The sequence below is a fragment of the Echiichthys vipera genome, assembly GCF_963691815.1.
Source record: "Echiichthys vipera genome assembly, chromosome: 1".
Lineage (NCBI taxonomy): Eukaryota > Metazoa > Chordata > Actinopteri > Perciformes > Trachinidae > Echiichthys > Echiichthys vipera.
This window is the reverse complement of record NC_139826.1, coordinates 7696387-7715308: the sequence shown is the minus strand read 5'-3', so window position 1 is coordinate 7715308 and position 18922 is coordinate 7696387.

The following is an 18922-nucleotide window of genomic DNA, read 5'->3' as shown; positions in this document are numbered from 1 at the left end:
CCTCCTGCTCTTCTCCAACTCTACGCGATCCTGATCCAGGAGACCAGCTGCCCGCTGTTTCCTCGGCCCCGGACCTGGCCTATGGCGTGGGATCACCAGCAAGAGTTTAACCAACCGGTTATCCTCAACTGAGCACAGCACAGAGCGATCCGAATCCTCTTTTGCCTAAGAGCCACAAATAAGACAAGAACCTCTTCACCACGAAGCTTCCTCTTCACCCAGCCACTGGCATCAAGCAACGCAACATCTCCCATCTCATGGACTGGTAACTAATCACCAACTGGGCATTACTACATGTTATAGGACTTTATGAACGGCTAGAAACAATTGTAACTTTGTCATAAGAATGAGAACAGAGATTTCAAGTTGCTGGTGCTTTGTGTAACTTAAGTGTTCACACTTTCTCTGCAGGGGATCGAGCCCCCACCACTTCTCTTTGTCTCTCTCTCTCACACACCCACACACACACACACACACACACACACACACACACACACACAAACACACAAACACACACATTTGCTGTTAGCTTTAGTTAGTTTATTGTGTTTTGTTTGTTGCATTTATTAATTTGTTAATAGATGTTTGTGTTTACCATATGTCTGTTTATTTAATATTACACAAAGATGAATGAGCCAGCTTCTACTAAGAAAAGAACTTCTAAATCCTTCAACTAATTAAACTATTACATTTATCGGTGTTCAACCCTTAATTAGTAGTTTAATATATTACATGAGACTTTAATATTAGTTATCACTCCGTCTATGACGGTGGTGCCCAGAGGAACTCTGGTTTAACTAGACTCATTTTTATTATTATCTTTGATAATTATTGGTGATAACTAATATTTACTTGATTAACGCTAAGTTTATTGAGAATACTCAATCTCATAATCTGAACGTGAGTCAAGGCCCTACATTTGATTGGTTCTCCGTGTGACGTAATTAAATTGAAGTCATTAACTTTTGGTAATTTTTCTTTATTAATTTTCCTTATCAAATATTTCATTTGATAGTCACACTATTGATCCAATTAAACCCAAAGTACCTACAGGGGCAAGAGACATTTCTGGGATGGACAACTCCACCTCACTCCCCTTAAAAACTGCATTGCCGGGGGATGTTCCCTTGGAGACCTCCCATCACATCTGTCATGGACAACAGAAAGTTAGTTAGCCTCTGATTGTTAACTCGCCCCGACCCAGGGCAACAAGGTGTTGAAGGAGGGAGATCATATAAATGCCGCAAGTGCAGGGATCTTCACCTTTAGTGTGGCACAAACAACTGAACAGCTTCCACTTGCTGTTGTACTGCAGCTGAGTGGAGGCAGCATGTGAAGCATGCAGGGTGTCTACCACTTCCTGACCTAGGCCAAATGTGCACAAATGCTGCCATTATAGGGTGGCACATGAAGACCTGCCCTCCCACACTGCTCCCCAGCCTGACTGGGAGCCATGTGTAATTATGGTCACCCTGCATCTGCCGTTGCCAAAGGAAGCATTCGCTTGGACAACCTGCAACCATGTCCACCAAAGGAGGACTTGGAGGCACCTGCGAGACAAGGTGAGTGTTTTCCATTTGTCCCTGGGCAGGCAGATCTCTTGGTGAACAAACGGGGCATGTCTGCAGTAATCCCAAAGGCACCACCTGGATGGCAGTCGCAAGGAGGCCCATCATTTTCTGACAGTGCAGCACTGACAGTGACCTGCTTGAAATGCAGTGTGTGGCACACTCCGTGATTGCACTCCTCCTCTTTTGTGTAAGGCATGCTATCATGGTGACATAGTTCAGAATTAGACCCAGATACTGCTGACCTGGAGAGCACCAGGCAGCTCTTCTCTGCATTCAGGTGCAAACAGCAAAGCATTTGTGTGGCCTTGCGCTAAACCCTCTAATGGTGCGCAAACTAGCCAGTTGTCGGTATTGTATATATTGTATTATATTGTTGGTAATTGTATACTTGGATGCCCTGGTGATGCAGGGGTACATTATATATGTCCTTGTTGACAGAGACATGCCAAAGGGAAGAACATTGTAAGAAGAAAGAAAACCGGAGGAACTTCCGATGATCTGGACTGATGGGAATGTGAAAATAGGCATATTAAGGTCCACTGTTGTAAATCAAGCGCCTACCCTTATGGCTTGAAACAATTCCCAAGAGCTCTGCAGGTGCCTAATCAAATCATGGTACACAGGCAAAGTAGTTTCCCCCCTGGTTCCTAGGGTCTCTGTCAAGTGAAGAGGCCCTTGGTGGAGATGGTGGTGGAGGAATAGCAGCAGCTACTGCCGTCCGTGAGACAAGGGCTCCAATAGAAAGATCTGATTCGGGACCCTCGTTCTCGATCTGGTAGGCAGTGCCAGCCTCACCATCTTCTTCACCAATGTCATACACGTTCACCTGCCCAGAAGAGCCACAGCCGGAGCTGTAGGTCTTATCTGAATTGTCTGAAGCAGCAGGGGACACAGTATCAGGGTGTTGGAAAATAGACACATGGCCTAGTTCATCCAAAATCAATGGTCTTATGCATATTCTCCAATTGCATCTGTATGAGATCCACCCTCAGATCACAGGCCTGTCCCTGTTCTGTCCTCTTCCTCTTCTTACTTTCCTTCTTCTGACCAGCTGGGGCATGTAAACTGGGAGGAGGCAGGGCCGGGCCAAGTAAACATCAGCTATTGCAATCGGCACTGCTAACAGTATGGCGATAATCATGCCACAGGAAAAACCCACTTGTTGATATAACAATTTCTTACCAAAGCAGTATTGATAGACTGTTGCTCGCGACGAGCGATTATCACTCGCAATAACAAACAGCCTCACAGCACACCAGCGGGGTGCTAAACAATGAAGCAGCCTGGCCACAGGAGCCGTGAGCGATATGTCATTAAGATTTATGCTAGAATTCTCAAACTGGTATAGACCTTTTCAAAGATGTAAACAGAAATATTCTAAATATGTCCTTGTTTATTTCCTGTTGCAGTGAATGTGAATGAGATCAGCTGACAGGAAAGTAACAAGGACCAAGGCTGTTGCCTAGCAATGGAACTCCATTAAAAAGGTCTATAGGATTACTGACCAGGAGGAAGAAAAGAGGGAGAGTGTGTGGCTGTGCAGCATCCATGTAGGGATGGGCTGCGCACCCACAGGTGGGATTTTATTTGACATAATGCTCCTGTTCGAAGGGTAAATGTCACTCGGTTACAGGTTCAATGAAATTAAATAAAACAGAGACCCATTATGCAATACAGTTTAGTTTTCTAGTTGTTTCTCAAACAATTGAACTACCATTGCTTTTTTTGTGGAGCTTTGTTTTGTAGACTGTTTGGTACAAAGACAATTATTCTGTGACAAATTAATTTATGTAATACTATGTGTATCAAAAATGTTGACTTTAGTACGTTTTGTCTGCAAAACATAATTGCCATCATTCAAGTGAAATACTGCTATAATTTTGACATGAAAAATATAGTGTGGTGCGTGTGTGAGAGTAAGGGAGAGTAAGATGTACATAGTAATTGTGATTTGCACAAAGCATAGACTGTATATAATGATCGACGACACGTCTCCGCTTCCAAACACTGTACAAAAGTGAAATCAAAATGTCACCGATATGGGTGCTGCCATTTTGTAATTTTGCAACCAGTCTGCACAGGCGGTATTGAAGTCGCGCCGAACCAATTACAAGTCAATCACAGCTGTCATCATGATGTTTCACAACATTCTTAAAGCATCAAATTACTTATGAAAACCAAAATGATCAAACTTAACAGAACAAAAAAATGATGTCCCATCTCCTAACATGTAGGGGGCAAGTCATATAACCTATACTGCAGCCAGCTACCAGGGGGCAATCAAGATGCTTTGGCCTAACTTTTGGGAAACTGTCAAGCTGTCCACCGTTATATACAGTCTATTATGGTGTTCCAGTTGAACTCCAGAAGTCAGAATTTCCAACTTCCCGGTTGGAAAATTCTTGGAGCCCTGACCTCACATCCAAACATGGTGTCGCCATCAGGTAAAACTGTAGGAATACAGTATTCTCACTTCTGTCTTACTTGTGTCTCATTATATAATCATACACACAGTACTATCCAAATATCATCTGTAGACGGGATGTTACACTAAGTAGGCACAAAATACAGCATAATGCATTGTTGTCAGCTGGTATTGCTAACAATGGCTAACCTGGCTAACCCATTCCAACTTTGTAACTGGAACGTGGTCAACTCAGGTGTGACGTCATTCCCAGTTCCAACTTCCAAGGTAAATAGAAAGCACCATATGGGTCAAAGCAATAGTAGTAACTCTACTGTACAACATTAAAAAGACAACTTTAATGATGGAGATTGCTCAATGTCATATGTGTAGGGGGCTTAAATACATAAAATGTAAAACTAATAATAGTTCAATCAGATTTGAAAATGTCCTGTGAGATCGTCCTGTGCAATCTAGTTTGATCGATTCCAGCCAACTGAGCCATCATTTTATGAAAAAGCTAGTTAAAACAAAGAGCACTTGATGCAAAAGCATGCGGCAGTACACTCCAAAATCTAATCTGATCATTAATTCCAAAGGGATAGCTGTAGTTTAAATATGGTGTTCCGAGTATTGTTCTCAACTTTCTTTTCTGTTTGGACCACAGAATAAAATAAGAATACAAAGTATATTATGCATATCACTACTTTGTTTCAAAGAAGTGATCTCACTTCGATCTTGAACATTGCTTTCATACTTTAAAAATAAGAAATTCACCCGGGGAGGCAGTTGCACAAACTGATACCAGAAAAAAACAAAATGAGCCTCCAGCTGTAGGGCTTTTTACTTTGTGGATTATGCCATACTTAAAGCTTGCACATTTATCGTGGGAGTGTTGACTGTGACCCACAGTAATACTAGATGTATAGAGAATATTTTTGCATTGCTCCATAACTCACTCATAATGGCTGCGTGAATGGGCGGTCACTTTAGACTGTTGGGGCTGTAGTAATGTAGCGTGGGTAACACCAGCCCCTCTGAGTGCCGCAGCACTAGCAGGTGATTTGTAGCTCAGGGAGACTAATGAAGTGGTCGCTCTGCCACCCTGCTTCTTTTGCAAGATCAATTCAGCGTCAGGGCGCGTACGGCGGCCGCACTTTATGAATGATGGAAACCTCCTTAGGTCATCCATATACCTGAATCCCCAGCATCACCCCCCTCAGGCCCCCCTGCTCCAGGAGGCAGGGATTCAGCAATCTTTCTTGTTTGGAGAAAAATACATTACCATCAGCCTCCCCGGCCTTTGCCCAGCACACAGGCACACTCACACATATATGCACTCCTGCATAGCTCGACTCTATGGCTTCTAAAGAAAAACAGTGTGCAGACACACACACTCCTCTTGCCTTTGTGTGAGTTGTCATAATTAGTGCAGATAATTGATAGACTTGACGTGAGGCTTTCTGCCTTGCTTTGGCCATGATGACGTCCTCTAATACAGAAAAGGTGTTCAAGAGGCCGGAGAAAAGAGGAGCTTTTAAACTGATAATGCACAATGCGATAGATGTTTTAGTCTGTGCATGATAATGAAAATGAGCTAAAGCTGCGAGAGAGGGAGCCAGTCGCTCTCTCACTCGCTGGCCTTTGATCCCATCCAGTCTGGCTTTTAAAGCATCTGCTTCTGTAATGAGGAAGAGTTAGCCATAGCCGATGCAGATTCAGGAAATGAAATCCAAAAGTTAATGGTGTATTTGTCCCAATGATTAAGAGCTGCGCCTCGTTCTTTATGACATTGCTGATCCTCACCATAAAACAGGCTGTGTCGAAGCAGAAAAAAAGTATTTATCATAAGTTAGAACAATTATGCTAAAATACCCAGGGAGTTAATTATGTCTGTTTTAGTTGTGGGTACATTCAGTGGAGGTGCTTTTAATGTGCCGGGATGAGTGAGGCCTTGGGCTGCCGGTGCACGGGTTGATCTCTGTTACAGCGTGTGTCAATAAGAAAAATCTGTCAGGGGTGTTTTCATATTCCGAGATCACAGTGCAGCTCATCTAAAGGCGTCAGTGGCAATTTGAGAACAGGGCGTTATATATAAAGATGTCATGAGCCGAGGCCTCCAGCCGAGAGGTTGAAAGGGAAAAGTAGAACGACAATGAATACTTGCCAGACTTTTCTGGAGGCTATGAAATGTAAAGGCCTCCCCTTTCATTTCTCGCTTAGATTAAAATATAAAGAAAAAAAGGAGGGAGGGAGGGGAATTGAGACAACATAATGTGAGTAAGACCCAGAGGAGGCGGGAACGGGGGAGTGAGAGGACGGAGAAGAGAAAGCTTGAAGCCTTTACTGTTAATCTTAACTTTTCAGATTGATTGGTTCAAGCGCCCTGTAAATCAGCACCTGCATGGCAGTCGTCTTCTTATATGATAATCTGGGTGTCAGCAGCAAAAGAGGTAGAACAAAATAGGTAGCAGTGAGGGAAGGCAGAGTATAGTCATCCAATTGAACCCGGCTGATAGCTTCCCTCCCTCCCTCAGCATCTCTCACCTTTACTTTATCCTTTTTCTCCTGGCTAAGAGGAGAAGATGAGCAGGAAGAGTGTTTAATGTTTCCTCTGATGCCACGACAGAATGAGCGGAGCCCGCCACCTGTGCTAGGAAATGAGCTATATGCGGATGATACTGTAGTTTAGAATATTTTATTGCTAGGGGAAACTAGATATCTTGTTTTATCAATAAGAGAACTGATGTAAGACGTCTCACACACACAAGGTAGTTTTATGCAGAATCGATCATTTAATCTATAAATCCCAGAGATCAATGTGACACTTATGAATGCATTTCGTTGTCTTTATACAGTTTTTGTCAATCAATTAATTTAGAGAGGATCATTAGATGCTAACACATTATCAGACAACATCCTATTTGCATATCACCAACCATTACCTAACAAATTGAATTCCAACGTTCACTCTCATTTAAGCTCTGTTTTGGGTTTTAACAACTCCTGAGAGAAATATTAGATTTATTAGCTGTTAAATGTTCCAACATGTTATGTGACTGTCGTTTCCACCCTGTCTCCTGAAAACTTCCATTCCAATACAACGTAATTGCATTCATAATTAGGTTTTCAAGGGAACCATACTTTCCAGTGACCAGGAAACTGAAACAGTAATTAGTTAATGTTATAAATTGAAACAAAACTACTTGGTTATGCTTCGGGGTAGAAGAGTAATGTTATATATGTGACGTAGGTTAAGTACATGACACACGGGACATAAAAAAAACCTCCTAGGTGAAGAGACAGGGTTGCTGGTTTAGAGCTGGGTGGCCCATGTACAGTAGGTTCATTGGAGACTTTTCACTAATAACATCCTGCTGAAAATCAACAGTAAACTTGTGGCTGCAGAACCAAAACAGTTAGCTGAAAGACACTAAAGCGGTCCCTAGAGCTGAAGACCCAAATATAGTTCAATGATCTAAAACATGATAGCCTTGCATCATAGCATCAGATAATGAGTGTATTGTTTCCACATGAACAATGATGTCCCAACATTTAACCCAAAACTTTTTTTCTCCCATATTTTGCTCCTTTTATAGTTTGCTACCAGATTTAACTTGATCATTACTTTACATGATAACAGGCACAAACACACACTCACACTCACACACACACACACACACACACACACACACACACACACACACACACACACACACACACACACACACACACACACATACACACACACACACACACACACACACACACACACACACACACACACACACACACACAAAAAATACAACAACTTGACATCCATGTTTTACAATTTCATAACAGATGCCATCGATGGATGGAGCAGTCTTCATTGTAAATTATAGACTGATGCACCAACAATCTTGAAGCATATTGAGAAAATGTACACAGTATGGAGTCAACCACACAAACCTTAATTTTCTTTCCCTGCAACACACACACACACACACAGACAGAACCACTGCCGCAACACACACATGTACCACAGCTGGCTGTACAACACTGGCTGGCTGTACACACTCACACACATGTATGCACACCACACAACTCTTTCCTCCAGAGCAGCAGGGGATATGATTGACCAAGAGATACAGTATCTGTGTAGCAGCCGCAGTGATGGCGGCAGCAGCAATGAAGCCCTCTCCTTGTTTCCCTTGAGTGTTCTACATTTATTTTTCCTTTATATATTATTCAAGTTCAAATAATTAATTCAGGATATCAAATCAAGATGTAGGAAATCAATCAAGAGCCTTTTTCAATCTGCCTTTCATTACACTGAACCCCCGGTCCTGGCTGAGCCTGTAGCGGAGCTGGCCTGGACTTCTATAAAGACACACTGAAACACTTACGTGGCATCCCGTCCGCTGGAGAAGATGACTGCTTCGCTTTGCATGGCCATGCTGAAGTATTTAGGCTGCATCCGATTGGGTGGTTGGAATTATTTTTGTTTAGTGCTGATATAAAAATGAACCATATGGCAGGCTAGGATCTAATGGTCCAGTTTGGTAATGACTTTCATTCACCATACTTTGTCTTTAAAGGTAAATGTATTAGTTGCTGTATTCAGTCTGAGTAGAGAGTAGAGGAAAGAAAGATAACCTTCTGCCTTTGATTTCTCTCAAACTTTAGCGTCTCAACAGAAAATGTCATTTCACAGTTACAAAAGGAATAAAGGCAGTGCATGAAACACATCGTCTTTGGAGACACAACTTAAAAAAAAAAAAAAAAAGATCTGATGCATTTGTGCAAATGGAGCAGCTTGCAGCCTGAGCAAAGATTAAGTAAGAACAGATGTTATGAGAAAAAACGATCCCCAGTCACCAGACATGTATACGTATTACGGTCCTCTTTATGCCCTGTCCTCTGTTCCTGTCTTCTGTCACCGTGTCTGCCAACTTTATGGGAAACCCGCTCTGATCCTCGGCTCTGTGGGAATCAATAACCGTGGTCAAATGACACCGTGGGGCTAGATACATCTCGTCCCCTTTTAGTCAGATACTTTAGCTACATTTGGTGCAGTGATGACTCTCCCATCCTGAGCGAGACGCAATAATGTTGTGGTAAAAACGTCAGTCACAGAGCAGTGAATATGGGGGAGGAGGGTTGTGGACAGGTAGTGAGTTGTGTATGTGGTTATGCAGTGCTGGTGGGTGGAGTAGGCAATTTATTGAAGGAAATGTATCTATATTCGCATAGAGCCACTGTGAAGCCGAGATCTCCATCGCGGTGATAATTCGCAGTTGTTAAAGTGACACAGTGTTGGTAGGCTGGCCGAGACGAGGAATGTGGGGGCCAGACCTGACAATTAGAGCTCGGTATATCACACACTCTCAAAGGAGGGATGGAAGAGAGAGGGCAGAGGAGGTCAGGACACACACATGCACAAATACACACTCAGGGACGCAGTTAAACACACTCACAAAAGGCAGGGCGCGCACTGTGGTGGACATAATGTAAATACAAGCATGTAGACACTTTGGAGTAAGAGGTCAGAACATATCGTGCTGCACATGCACACAGGCGCATATACAGAGCACATAACATAAGGCTCTCATTTGAGAAACAGGAAACAATAGAACAACAAAACACTTCTCAGGTAAGTGCATAATAGAAGGTAATTTAATTTCCTTGCTCATTTCTTAGTCATGAGACAAATGTGACTGATAGCGAAAAACCTTATGTGCATTATGTATTTGCTCATCTGAATCATGTTTTACATCATTAAACATCACTTTTTCTGACAAAGCCTCAGAGTAATATGATCTAATTGGACAACAGAGGGACTGGTACAATGTACAGCACATAATAAACTATTCAAGATTCCCATGCAGGTATAAATCTATTTCCATCTCCAATACACTCACAAAAACACGCACATACACACGCTTTATTTTCCCACTGAGCCTTTCGGGTGCATCATCAGACAACCCGGGCCGAGGCGTAAAAACAAGAGTCAATATGTGTCTGCGATATGAAGGTGAATAATTGTTGTAATTAATGACCTGTGGGTATTAACTAGAGTCATCTGATGGGCCTCTGAGGCTCATTCTGCCACTGACTCTATCTGGGATCGGGAGCATCATTCACGCTCTCAAAATAGCATATTAAAAAGATTATGTAGTTTCTGTTGTTGCACAAACACTTGTAATATGAATCTGTGTGTATGTGTGTACTGTATGTGTGTGTGTGTGTGTCTGCCCTTGTGAATTTTGTGTGTGCGTTTGCGAGCCTGCCAGTGTGTTGTTTTCCACTCAGGTCTGGCCCCTACTCTGTGACACACGCACAAACCTGTCCAAAGTGTCTGAACTTATTCCATGTAAGATAGCTGGAGCCATTAGCTTCCTGTGACCTTTTACCACTCTTTCTCTGCCGTCACATTCACATTCAACCTTGTCTGCACCAAATGGTCCCAATGCCTCAAAAATAACCATAAACAATCGTAGATATGTGTAGGTATCTACTGTCTGCGTTCAGTGAGGGAAATGTTAGTGTAGGTACATAACCGCATGCACACACACACACACACACACACACACACGCTGGTATGTATTTGCAATGGATTTTCCTTTTCTTTTATTTGCTGTAATTGGAAAATAATTCAGGCAACGTCAGGAAGAATCGATAAAGAATTAATGAAAGGAGAGTAGGAGTCATTAAAGGCAATAAAGAGGGAGAGGTTATGATGAAGATGGCATCATGGAGAGACACAGAGGAGACAGGCGCTGCTGCATGTGTGTGAGAGAGAGGGAGTGTGTGTTGAGACGTTCCATGTCACAGAATATGTTGCAGCTTTTGCAGTGTTTTGCCGTAAAAGGCGATCATTATTATAATATTTAGAGATGTTCTGATGACATTGTTTTCTTCCTGATGCCAATTCTGTTACCTGAACTTGTGTACAGAGTACTGATCTGATTCCACTGCGTAAAAAAGAAAGAAAGAAATGATTAATATATATACATTCTAATTATTATTATTATTATTTAACAGCTGTATACTACTTACCCTGAGTGCATGTGATATGATTGCTATCACTGGTGTATGTCCTGGCTCAGGTTAAACTGTCAGAGAATGAATACCACAGAACTTTCTTTTATCATCTAATTTGACAGTCAGTCATAACTGAACACAAATAAATAAATGTAGTAATAAATAACAATTTCTTAAAAATAAATAGTTAAAGCGCAGCTACAATTTTGTAAAATAAAATAATTTTAAATAGCACAGTAACACACACTTAACTGAAGGCTTGCATACTGTGTACATTCTGGTGAGATCTTCCAGTGTTGCAAACTGCTGACAATTTGCTAACTTTAGCTCCAACTAACGTTCGTCATGAGACTAAACCTGAAATCGATTCTTCTTCACTGCTCAAAAAAACGTAGCTGCCAGTGGCATCACGGTGAAGAAGATTTTATCTGGGTGAAACTATTTTTAAGTTTTAAGCTTTTTTTGCGTGCACCCCAGCATATCGGAGGCATTTTCAATATTGGTATTGGAACAAGTCTACCATAATTTTCTTTCCAAAAAATGCAGCAAAGAAGCAAAATGGAGCTCCTGAAAGGAACAAAAAGAAATTCTGGTTCAAAGTTTGGTTTTACAGTAGTAAATTATGTTTAATTACGTCTTATTTTAACACAATTTCAATAGGGCATCTATTTATTGAGATCATGTAAGTAAGAGACCTTTTTATCAATTTATCCTTTAATAAAAAGGCCGTCCTGTTCTGCCATTTCAACAGCCGATGTCACAGTCAATCATTCAAAAGGGTAATTATATGACACTGCAACGCTAAAATACCTACAGTCCCTTAATAGGATCTGAGCCATCGAAATCCAACCTTAAGCTTCCATCCCGGCCCCTACCACTCATCTGAGTGCCGTAAAGCTGCCAGAGGAAACAATACTGTCTCTCTCCTCACCGCTGAGGTTAATGGCAAATGGGGCTATGGCTGCCGGTGATATTGCTGGATAAATGATTATTGATTAGGTAAAGGTTGAGCTAATCATTAGGCTTCATCCATTTTACGGACTCTCTCCGTGACCTTTCTGCCTTGCCCTCTTGGATCACCAGGATTTCTCCATACGATGATTTGATCACCTCACAGATGGGTGCAAGGGAGGAGAGAAAAGAGGGGGAGGAGGAAGAGGAGAGGAAAAGCAAAGGCAGATTAGTGGAAGGAAGCTATGAAGGAGCAAAAGAAGAGATGAGGTTGTGAGTGCGCTCAATGTGTATTTGTGCTCATATGAGGCTGCTACCGAAGATGAAGTCACCCTTAAATACGGCCCAGTGTCAGCATTTTATTTCTTTGCTCACGTTATTTGTATTTTATTTAATTTACAAAACACTTACCATTGGGTTGATGTAGTGGGTCATCTTGGATTTAGTTGCAAACTTAGATGAAATACAATTTTAAAGAAACATTTTAACAATTATAATATTCATTTGCAGCAACTTATTCCAATAACCCTGGCTTTGAATCAACATTGCAGATGTGGGGTATGAAAAGGTGCTGGAATTACAAAATGCATTGTCTAGGTGTACATTAAAATCTTTTGATTACTGGAATATTTTCACATTCTAAAACACAAGTTATTTCAGCTCAACACCATATTATATGGATTATGTGTGGCAGGAATACAACATCTTTTTATTATGAATGCATGAACTACATACACGTCCAACTGCTTTTGAATGACAACACAATAAGCATAAAACATATTTGGAATATGATTTTGGTAGTCACCTAGATGGCCTGATATTTTTGTATAATGGTTAAAATAAACAATTATGCAACAATATAATATAAGATAATTAATCATGCAAACCCTGAACTATGCAGTAAATATTATAATTGATTTGATGTTTTACAGTGTACCAGGGGTGCCAAAACAGCACTTATTTTCATATCATGTCCATTGAGCGCAGCATTATGGCTTCCGGTTTGACTAAGAAATGTCTTGGAATTAAAATAGTAATGGATCCAGAACAATGTATTATAGGTGATAGCTCTTTGTCTGGTAAAAATGCTAAATTTATTAGTATAAGGTTCTTCAGTCATGCATGTTTCCTCACATGTAATCTGTTTTGCAAAAACAGGAACTTATTTTCTTATTATAGGTTAAACTGCAAATTTGCTTTTCACTGGAATGTTTTGGCATCCCATACTATCCACAAATGTTTAAATATTGTTTACAAAATATTGTAAAAACTTTATGTTCAAAATGTGACCCCATTTGAAAATCCATATCAGTTGAACTCTAATACCCATGCATGTAAATTCAAGTCTAAAGTTTAGTTCAAATACATGATCTATTCTGCCCCTGCTGCTTCTCAATAGCAGTGTTCTTGAATTACAGTGTTTTATATTGAGCTGAGTGTATAGGCTAAGTATTAGATATACACCCAATGTGAAACATCCGCTCTAAAACCTTGACATGGTGACAAGGAAATGCCTTGCTCCTAACAGCTCTATTTATTGAATTGTAGCGAATATTCCTGGCAGCGGGACTTTAACCAAACCCAGACTGGAGCTCACATCTGCACCCAATCAGCACAGGAGAAAACCCCTCTGTTCCTTCTCCGTTCCATTTACTCACAAAGTCCGGCACTGGGAAACAGAATGTTTATTTGAAGTAATACTTGAGTCTGAACTACTGGATGGCGATATGTTAGCATTTTCATTGCTACATGCAGAATCTGTTCTGGAGAATAATGAAGAACATGTTTCTCTCTCTCTTTGCTGCGATGACTGGAAATAGTTGGTATGAATGTAAAATGCCACTTTCCCCCCTCCAGTTTGCCTGTGTGTATGCTGCCCACCTTACTCAATAGGGACCTGAAGCTGCTGTAGAACCGAACTGTAGTTAACGCATTTTCTTCATAAATCTGTGAATCATAATGCATTAATGGTACCAAAAGTTGGAGTGGTTTCTGGAAACACTGACCATATTATATACAAATAACACACTGCATATCAAATCTTTAATCTTTTATTGCCTTTTTTTCCCGATCAAGACACAGTAAATTGTATTCCCTCTTTTTGTTTTTCGTTGCTTTCATAAGCTAACACACTCCCCCACCTCTTTGATAGACATGCAGAACCACACAAGTCAGTAATGCAGCATGAAGAGGCATAAATTATACTGCAAACATAAACCGATGCACGCATGTTGATATACGCTACAATTATGTACATGGGGAATATGCACAGGCCTACACATACACGGTGAAAAACACACACATGCATTTGCACAACCAGCATGCAGCTCTACACACACGACTGGCTCCGAAAATGATTAAAGAGAACTGTGGATGATAATACACAACACATATCTAGACATACACAAACACCTGAAATACCCTCTTTATTGCATCTTTTGTTTTACATTAGAGATGGAATCAAAAATCCTGATTTTGTTGAACTGAAGTTCAAAGTTTTCACATCTTTGATAGCAAAAATGGCAGTAAAGTTCTTTTGTATTGGTCAAAATAAAAGTCACAGTAAATGCACTCCAAATATATAATATGAAAATCTTATAGAACATCATTTTTTTTAAATAATAAAAATAATTTATCAGTTTAGAATAGTAAAACTCTCTGCCAAGGCTCAGTGCTTACTTTTTTTTTAAGCACAAACAAAACTGCACATTTTAAATGAACAACAGAGAAATTGCAACCTACTGTATGCAAAATGTCCCCCTACTAATTTCTGCTGCTTTCTGTCGTTGTCTTCTGTTCCTCACTGTCCCACACGAATGCCATTCTTATTTTTGATGTTCTTTTCTTTTCTTCTGCTCATGGATGTGCATCTATGTAGCAGGACTTACATTTCCCAGGCACCATGCCTGATACAGGCATAGAGCAGTTTTGTACTGTACACATTTTCTCTTGGATTACTTTTCAGGCTCACAAGTCGTTTCTTGCTTTAACCCCTGTAGTAGTTTTGCCTGGACAAGCTCAGTCATCAGTTTCAGTGTCTGAGCTGATCATTTTGTGTCTGCAGCAGTTGATGAGTTTTAACCAGACACAGACAGTTAGGAGTGCTGTTAGAGTTAGAATCAGATTACTGAAATGTAATGCATCTATTTAACTAGAAGTTTGCATTCATATCAGATTCTTACAGATAAAAGTTTGGACTTACCTCAACAATGTTTTGAGTTAGATATAACAACAGCTGTTTCCTGCTAACATAAATTATTTGTTAACAGGGACATGGTAACGTGTAACTCCGGAGCAGTGGTTCTCAAACTGTGTGCTGCGGCACACCTTTGTGCCATGGGAGCTGCCTTGAAATTAGTCTTATTTATGATGATTTACATAAAATCATATGTAATGGTGTGCCCTTGAAATACTTGTGTTCATAAATGGCGTGTCTTGTTCCAAGCTAGTGGTGAAAATCAGCTTTTTGGTAAACAAGATAAAAATATGACTTGTAACTTAGGTGCAATGTATCTCCATTTCATTCATAATGTCTTCAACATATTTTGGAGGTTTTAAATTCTGATTGTGCACCATTTATGGTATTTTGGCTTCATTCATCTCAGAGGCGAACTTCATTAACCCTCACTTTAACTATTTGCGAGGGTTCGGACCTTCAAATCTGCCCACTGATTCATCTGGCATCATGACATAACGCCTTTGTCAAGCTTTCTCATTATTGCCCGACATCGTAGTTGGCTTTTAAAGCCCGGAAAAAACAGTATGTTAGCATGGCTGTGCATCAGTGTCAGCTTAAAATTATGTTATACTCGGACATATTTGTTGGTCTGTAGTGATTGGCAAGGGCAAATTCAATCTCTCTCCCCAAATGAAATTGGTTAGAGTGGAGGCAGTCAGTGCGTTTACATGCCCAGCAGCAACCCGAAAAAGTTTGTACGCGTGTAAGGGGGATAAATGGATTATTAAAGTTCCCCCAGTATACATGACTGGGGAAGAATGGGAAATCTGACAGGAGGAACTCGACCTCTACTACAGTAGGTGGCGCTCCGCAAACATACAGCTGGTCGGAATAAGGCTTTTTTCTTTTTTTAGCCATGGCGAAGTCCTCCCTTGGTCTAAAGGTAACGCTTTTATTTTTTCAAGTTGTTTTCAGCGCCGTTGCTTCCGAGTTTATTCTATTTCCAGGTCAAACGTCCCTAGCTGGTTACATTTGTGAATACCCCGGTTACTAAAGGAGTTATTTAGGTCTGTAAACTGTGGTATAAAAACTGACTTCACCTGACTTGCACCCTCATCAGGTCAGATTTTCAACTTTGTTTATGACCAGTAATCCACAAATCCTCTTCAGTTGTACTGTGTTTACTGCTTTTAAGTGTTAGCATGATGGCAAATTTAATTAAGATATGGCTTGTAATGTCTTTAAAACGATCATTTCAAATAAGAGTGGAATCACCGGGAATATGCTGAGACATATTTATGTGCAACATGGGCTTATATCCAGGAATGCCATGTATTTTACACTATGCACAACTTAAGTGCCACTGCTTTCCAACTGAGCAGAACATCCATTACCAAGGATAAATATCCTGTCATAATAACAGGCACCAAACAGGTAGGCATAGCAGATATTTTACTAAGAAAACCTAAATGAAAATGCTATTCAAATATTCTCTCATTTCATCTACACTTCGTGTACAATTACCGTTTTGCGATTGTATGCCTCTGCCATCCAACAAAGTTGCATTCCTAGTTAGCATTGTCATTGAGAAAGATGACATGCTACCATTAGCATGTAACATTCAATACAGCCTCAAGTCAGAGTAATTCTAAGGACACAAAGTCTCTATAACAAAGTTTTATTTCATTTGATTAGGTTTGAGATTTCATTGCCCTCTTCTAAGCAGCTGAACTAGCATAGTGCTGAAAGTACTTTGACACACACTGAGACTTGCTGATGATTCCAAGACAAAGCGATGTGATCTCATACTATATTGGTTTATTTCTCTTCAGGCTATTTTGTAGGTGAAAGCCAATTCATCTGCACTTCTTGTCACACAGTCCTCTCCTTGCCAAGAAAAGAAATCCTTCACATTCTGCTCACCATCTGACTATCGTCACTCTCTCCTTCCCTTGTCCTCTGTCCTATATTCCTTTCTCTCCGTCTTAACCCCCCTTTCTCCACCTCTTCTACCCCTGCCGTCTTTCATTTAAATATTTCATCCAGTTGTCTTGCGGCTTCTACGGCTTGCCAAGTGTCATCTAGATCCCAGGGCCCGACACTAAAATGGAGCACGGAAGTCATTTTTAGAGGCGTGTGTGAGGAGGAGAGAGAGGCAGAAAGGGAAAAGGAAAGGGGTCGGATGGAGAAGCAGAATCAGGCTGGGGTCTGAGACATCGGTTGGTGATAAGAAGTGAAAAGGTGGAGAAGACATGGGAGTGATAACTAATGTACTTCCTGTGTACTTCCTCTTCTCTCCTGTCAACCCCTCCTGCTGCCAACACCCCCCTCTCTCGTTCAGCCTAAAAGACATAACTGATGTGTGATGTGTGTGTGTGTGTGTGTGTGTGTGTGTGTGTGTGTGTGTGTGTGTGTGTGTGTGTGTGTGTGTGTGTGTGTGTGTGTGTGTGTGTGTGTGTGTGTGTGTGTGTGTGTGTGTGTGTGTGTGTGTGTGTGAATCTTGGGTAATCTGATGTGTGATGTAAAGGACTTGGTCTGTGTGTGAATGCGAAGATGTACATTTATGTGTCTTTCAGACAAACTGATGGCTGATGTGTTAAGGCGTACGTGTGTGTGTATGTGTGTGTGCATCTGTGTGTGTGTGACTAACTGATGGGTGATGTGAAAGTGGGATAGTGAGGGATGATGTGGACAGATGAGTGAAACTTCTACTTGGCAAAGAGTGATTTGTTCGCTCTGTTTGATGAGTGTGTTTCTTTGCACCTAAGTGTGTGAGTATGTGCGTACGGTCTGTCATACCCGGGTAGATTGTTGGTTCCGGTTGAGGTCAAAATGCACTTGATCGTAACAAATAATCTTGCAAATCTCTGCACCGACCTGTAAAACAAAGAAGGAGAAGAAGCAGAGAGAGTGCGAGATGAGATTGTGACCATGAAGCACCGATCTGAGTCGTCCTTTTGTCCTCGCCGCAACATCGACTCTTGTTGTAGTTTAGATCATATAGCTGTGAAAACACGACAAACACGGTTTGGCTTTTAACACATTTCTCCCTGCGTTGTCAGGTAGCTCGGCCCCACTGACATGCACCGCCTCCCGCTACAGCACCAAAACCATGGTATAATATGTTAGCAGCGTTAGAATCACATCATTATTTTTTTCTGCAGAGAGGATCACCTCATCCCAGGTGTGAATGAAAGTGCTTCTGTCACTACTGTGTAGGTTGATGGGACGAACTCGCCGTGTTTTATAAATAGAGAAAAGACATTTCTGTCTAATCTCTAATTATAAAAAGTGTAGTTGTGGTGTTCACCTGGTCAGTTAGTTATACATCCTATTTATATAACCAATATAAGTGGTATAAAATAATGTGACATGTGCAACCCTTGACTCATTATACTTGTGCAGCTACTGTACAAATACAGCAACAACGGGAATTATCAGCAGTGGTGCAAAGTTACTAAGTACATTTACTGTAAGTACTGCACAAAATTTCAGGTTCTTGCACTTTACTTGGGTATTTCTATTATCTGCTACTTTTTACTTCTACTTGATGACATACAAGGCAAACATTGTCCTTTTGGACCTTCACCACAAAAAAGAATCACACATTGTTAATTGTGTTCTAGTAGAGACTGATTACAATTATTAAACATATCTGTTATCTGAAGAAAATATATGTTCATGGTTTATGAAGTATATTTTTTATTTCAGACTTGTTTTTAAAACCCCAAATAAATATTTCCCAGGTCTATTTGACCAGAGGGATACCAGAGAGTCACTAAAGTGAAGACA